Source organism: Diorhabda carinulata, chromosome 10 (assembly GCF_026250575.1).
Source record: "Diorhabda carinulata isolate Delta chromosome 10, icDioCari1.1, whole genome shotgun sequence".
In the NCBI taxonomy this organism is placed as follows: Eukaryota; Metazoa; Arthropoda; class Insecta; order Coleoptera; family Chrysomelidae; genus Diorhabda; species Diorhabda carinulata.
The window spans coordinates 10011332-10017596 of NC_079469.1; the positions used below are offsets into that span (position 1 = coordinate 10011332).

At 31.1% G+C, this 6265-nt stretch overlaps 1 protein-coding gene across 7 annotated transcripts in view; it reads right to left on the reverse strand.

Annotated features, from left to right (window-relative positions):
• Positions 1-1038, reverse strand: part of LOC130899141 (protein tramtrack, alpha isoform-like) — a 64532-nt gene extending 63494 nt beyond the window's left edge. For 3 of the 7 annotated variants that reach the window (XM_057808927.1, XM_057808930.1, XM_057808933.1), the window contains exon 1: positions 781-1038. The gene's annotated coding sequence lies outside the window, so the exon portion shown is untranslated. Of the gene's footprint in view, positions 1-218; positions 616-780 lie in introns of those variants that run through there. The other 4 variants (XM_057808926.1, XM_057808928.1, XM_057808929.1 and 1 more) reach the window with 4 other exon arrangements.
• Positions 1039-6265: the final 5227 nt, after the last annotated feature.

The following is a 6265-nucleotide window of genomic DNA, read 5'->3' on the forward strand; positions in this document are numbered from 1 at the left end:
CCATGTAAGCGATGTTCCGATGAAAATGTGGGTGAATTAATTCATGCTGCGGGCACGTCATGAGGGTTTCGTATTGATTTAAGGAAATATATCGATTTAAAAAGCAGGGTAAATCAAAGCAACGTTAAAAGTTGTACTATTTCAAGTATTGACGTTAAATAAACTTGTATATGTATGTAGTGGATAGTGATTAAGATTTATAATTCAATGGTAATTACCTTTTGACAGTGTCACCATTAAAAACAAAAGGGTTAAATCCCCAAACAGGATAACTAAACACACCACAACACTTCAAGTCGCCATGTCAGCAAATAATAGTCTGTCTCTGTTGGGTTCGGAACTTATCGGGGTAGCTCGGGGTACAAAGAACCGCGAAGTCTTTGAATGTTTTTAGCGCACAATCGCGTTTTTCCCTTGTAAGACCTGCGGATATCATAAATGCACCGTTATACTTACCTTCCTGTACATAATTCTATTTCACACGGTTTGTGGTTAGATTAAATTATAGTATCCATTATGAATTTCCAAGAGAAATCTTTAGAAATTATATTCTAACAAATTCAAATAAAAGTTGTGTAATTAGCTGCAGAAATAATATGCCATAGTGGATGTGTCATTTAAAAATTAAAGGTGTGTTAAAAATAGTTATTTAGTCAGTGAATCGGTTTTAAACAAATCTCAAACGGTATTATTTTAATCTCTAATATTATAATGTTGTAGCTTATGTCATGCGCCTTGAAGGAGGGTGTGCGCAAAACGCTTATATTCTAAAACACTTACGCAATATATTGTCCTTGTAACTAACTATCAAGCCTTGCCTGACGTCTCACAAATTGTTTACTTGCAGCACATGTAAAAACACACCACTAGTGTTGACAGTTCACAATGTTTACGGGCCGCGGGGTGCATTAGGAATGGGGTAGACGATGTACTAGTGTGCGGGTTGAACAAGAACAACTATCAGTGGTGCACACCCTTCTACTAACTAAATGGAACTCGACGGCGAGCCCCGCGCAACTATGGCTGAGAATACCACCACTACACAGTCGCGGTGACCTTGGGAGTTGTGGATGCCCAAACGTTCAAATGTTTACTGGGTGCGGTGGTCGTTTAGACGTGATTTGAGAACATCTGGCCGACTAGATATTAGCTCTTACGTTGAGGGCTCGAATAGTGGCCCAAATTTATTGTGATGGGTGTGTTGACTGCTATTTTACTCGATTCTCGTCTTGGGTGATTGCACTGAAACGGGGATACACGTGCACTCTTTACCGTGGGGTGGTTGACCCCCCAGAAAAAGAGGACGACTTTTTGACTCTTCGTAACACTTTTTTAAAAGAATGCTGCCCGTATATGTGCGTTCGGGTACACGATCACATAGGGGTGGGTGGAATTGAGATAAGGCAGTTCAAATCGAGTCAAGTAGAAAGTTAAAGCCGCATTATATATTTTCATATTTTGTGTAACAGGTGTGATATATGAATATTTCATTCAAATATATATTTTTTATTGATCGCTGATAATTAGGAATATATTTTTTAATGCGTTTCTTTTTTTGTTGCTTATTAATTTAAAAAAAATATTGATGCATTTTTCAGGATATTTATTTAATTTGTTTTTACTCGCCAAAATTTATTACGCATTACTGATTAAATTTTGAAATAGATTATACCAGGAACGTACTTTTAGTTTGGGGTCAATGATAATGAAATTATCGACCAATTTTGATTATATTTAGAAAATAATTTACTTCGAGATGGGTTCTAAAAAAATTGAAAATCCTTTTGGATGAATCAACAATATTTATTGAATATTTAATTATGAATCATAAAAGTATATCAAGCAGTTTTTATTTTCTTTGCTAGGTTATCATATATTTTATTAGAATAAAAAATACATTATATAAAATCTAAACCAAAAGGTTTTATTGAAAAAAGACAGATATTGTCACATACAGCTATGAATCTTTTCAAGTTATTCTTCGTTTTTTGTTAGTTTCGGATTCAAGAAAAAGGAAGACTTTTAAGAATTCTCTGTTAAAGTTCATTGACCTACGTATCTACTAAGCTGTTTATGGATCATATTGGAAACATCAATATAAACTTCGATTTTATTGAAATGTATTCTTTTAATATTATCAGTTAGAAAATGGGAATGATATAAATTGATATTTTAATTCGCCTTTTTATAAATTATAATTATTTTCGTTATAATTTCAGGTAATTTTATACTTTAACGGTCCTCTTTTATGCTCTAGAAAACCGAAAATTTGTCTATTCAATTTTTGTCTCTAGCAGTCAACCTTAGGAAGAACATTTTTAATTGTAAAAATTTTTCAATTTTTCAAAGTTAACTTTTAATATTGTTCATGTATAAGTGATTTTAAGAATGTTTTTTTTCATATAACTTCAATAATTTCTTAATAAAAAAAGCTACAAACGATTAAATGTGAGGAAAGGTCACTTTTAAGAGTAATTGTTATTGTTTAATTGAAAAAACATGATAAATCAAAATTTTTTCAATTTGTTAGTTTTTTTGTGTAGATTATGAAAAAAATATAACAACCTCATTTGCTTATTCGGAAAAAAGTTATCAACAATTATACGTGAATGAGTGCATTTTCATGAACATTTAAAACCCTGAAATCAATATAAGTTTTAATTTTTTTTTTATTCCCATAATTTTTTTCGTAAATCCGCCGTAAAAACGAAGATTTTAAAAAAAATTCCTCGAAGTAGGATGATTTTTCGATTTTCTATAGCCCAGAAGCGAGGGGACCGCGAAAGTATAAAATTACCTAATTTCGTTTCTTATATAAGGTTGAATGTTATTGGAAAAATCTTTAGCTTTGTCCACTAGCATACCGAACTCAGTAATAACAATTTTTTTAAATTGATTCTCTGTAACTATTTTACCATAATGATGGCTATTCATCTATTTTATATAATATAGAGATACTTATCTCAATTGAACTGCATCTCATCTGCTACAAGGTAGGCAGGCACTTTAATATAATTTAGAAGTGGAATATCAATACATACCTTGTCCATTATATTTTATTTGATTTTGTTTTGCATCTCTTGGACTCACTGAAACTACAAGTAAATATATATTCATACAAAATACAATTATTATAATTTTAAAATTTAATAATGTTTATAAACGTCTGTAATCCAACTTTATTGAAGCTATATGTTGGTTGTTTTTTAGAAGGATCAAATTGTCTATTTCTGATTTTTAAAAGTGTATCTTGTCCAAAAAGATTTGGAAACTTATTTTACAAAGATTCTTGGTGTTTCAATTGTTATAATCTTTAATAGAAAGTGCAATGTTGAAATAATATCAACTCTGATTAATTCAACCGCCATGATAAGTATATAAGGTATAAGGTCATATTTCGTGTATCTATTGATTATTTTTCTTTGCAAATTTTTATTTTTGCATATGAGTGGACTTTAGAGATATCCATGATCAATGAAAATATTGATTGCCTGCGTAACCTGATATTGTTATTTTTTTGTAAAAACTTTTATCTATTTGTATGAATGAGAGAGTAATAAAATAATCCATAGGTGTATCACTTCTTTTAATTGACAGTTGAATTATTTTCTCTATACTCTATACCTCGAGTATTTTGGTATGCAATAACATTTCTATAAATATAATGAATATAATAAATATAATGAAACGTAATCAACCTGCTTATTAGTTTTAAATAGCGGGTAGTATTTTGAGAACATTATGTCACACTGGTTATATAGGTATAAGGGTTCAAAGTTTGATTTTCAAACCTTACGTTAATTAAGAATAATTTTAATATAAAAATTCACCACTATAAGTACAACTCTTCTTAGAATTTGAAATCAGATGAACGGTTCCAACCAATATTCACAACGAGTGGATCGATCATTTCATCAGTAATATTGTCCAACTTCTACGTTTTCTCTTTTTCTTCAATCGTATGATTAACTGCCTTTTCCAAGTTTTCTTGCTTATCATTATATACAGGCTTCAAAAACAACTGTTTAATATCACTTTTCTTAAAAGAATTAGTTTTTCTTGAAACTTCTTCCTTTATCTGTGCCCATAGTTCAATCGGGTTTAGTTCAGAATGATATGGTGGAGATCCAACCACAGTCATTCCACGATTTTCTGCAGCACCTAGAATACAGTTCTTCTCTCACAGAACCGGAATGGAATTTTATATTCTTTGAATTCAGCCAATTCCGTAACTCTTTTTTTTAATTATTTGGTTTTGGACAAGGAAGAAGATCTATCATTTGTTCGAACAATTCTTTAAAAACATCAGTATTCATGTCCTCATAGTAGTTACCGGAACGAGTAGATTCAAAAGTTAATAAACCACCTTCAACAAAACTGTTGATGTGTTTGACGGTATAAATAATTCTGTATTACTATCTGAAAGCTAGGGGTGGCTCGTGTCCAGTTGTTAACAATCCGTAACTTTTACAGGGACAACATGTACAATATAAATATAGCAAAAATGAATTTTTCATTTGATTTTTTGTTTAACTCGATAAAATTCATGGTTTAGGAGGTATGTAGACTTTTAGATCGTTCTACATGCCAAGGAAACCGCCCGCCATTATGAGAAATTCTGAAGAAAATCAGCATAAATTGTGATTATTAATTGAAAATTCTTCCAGGAGGTATTGAACTACATACTGTCGAACATCGAGTTACTATCTACATAAGAAAAAAGTTGAAATGTAGAAAATTTGGTTAATCTTCAACTTATCAAATAAAAACAAAAAACCATAATGCATGCTTGAAGTGAGCACTTTGTACTACTACACACTTCCGGAGTCTACGGAAGATATTTTTTCTTCCACGTTTACCGGTGTTGCATATACCAAACATTTAAGATTTCCCAAAAAAAGTAATCCATTGTATTTAATTCAGGGGAACGTGGTGGCCATGCAAATGGACCTTCCCGACCAAGCCCCCTTTTAGGAAAAATGTTATTTTTTATATTTCAATTTTCAACCTCTTTCAAGTTTTTCGTTATGCCAGTAATAGGATCTTCGACAGTATGTAGTAGAAAAATTTCTTAATTTATTATTAGTTCTCGAGGAAATGTTCTAATACGTAAGAATTTTCAATAAATAATTAAAATTTCTGATAATTTTCTTCAGAATCTTTTTGTGGTGAACGGTTTCCTTGGCATGTACAACAATCTGAAAATTCACATACCTCGTAAACAATAAATTTTATCGATTTATAGATTTAAAAAATAGATTGAAAAATTTATTTCTGCTATTTTTAGATTGTACAGGTTTACCCCTGTAAAAGTTACAGATTTTTAACGATTGGCATGAGCCGCCCCTGGCTTAAGATAGTAGTGTAGAATTATATAATGCCTTCGAATACACTATAATTTAGGAAATATACTTAAATATAAGTTCTGATTTCGCAAGTCTCGAAACACCTTGTATAGCGAAGTTTGGTTGTATGTTTGTCATTTTGAAACATAGTTGATTGATTTTGAGTTCATTTTTGATAACTTAGCCTTTCATCGAAATATTACCTGACAAAAGTAGCGGATCTACGGGGGTTGGCTATTGGGATGTAGCTTTCCTACAGAACGTATGAAAATTGTTTTGTAGGAATGTAAATTTCATACAAATATAATAAGTTTCATGCTTAAAATATATTCATTAGCACAAACTACTTAGTTCTACTACTACGTCTCTAATTGTATGATATCTATTTTAATAATTTGTACAATAGCTTTGTTACATTTACTTTGCCAGCAATCAATCAACATAAAGGCCATTTGACATGAGGTAAGACAACGTGCAAGAAATCGCATGCAAGTTCTTGGAAGACCAAAATATAGTATAGACGAATATTGTACGCTGCTTAACATTACGCAAGTTTCTTCCCATTGCATCATGGTTGCCACTAATCAGAATTCTATAAGGAAAAGTAAACAATTTCCTAACCTCAAATTTTATTTTATATTTTGTGGATAGCTTATAGGCTGCTGCCTTGCTTTTGGAGGGGCAGAAAAGAGTATCTAGGCGATGGTGGGCCAGATAGAATAAAGGAAAACATGAATTCAGCTATAGAATTAATCGAGAAAACATTCAAATTTATATTTAAGAATGCATGAAGAATCAAAAAACTCCAAAGAAAAATAAAACATAAGATAAGTAAGAAATCCTTGGCAAGAGACGTAATATCACCAGATCAGAAACTCATTTTTTCCTAGAATTGCAATATAGATAATGTTTTGATTTTT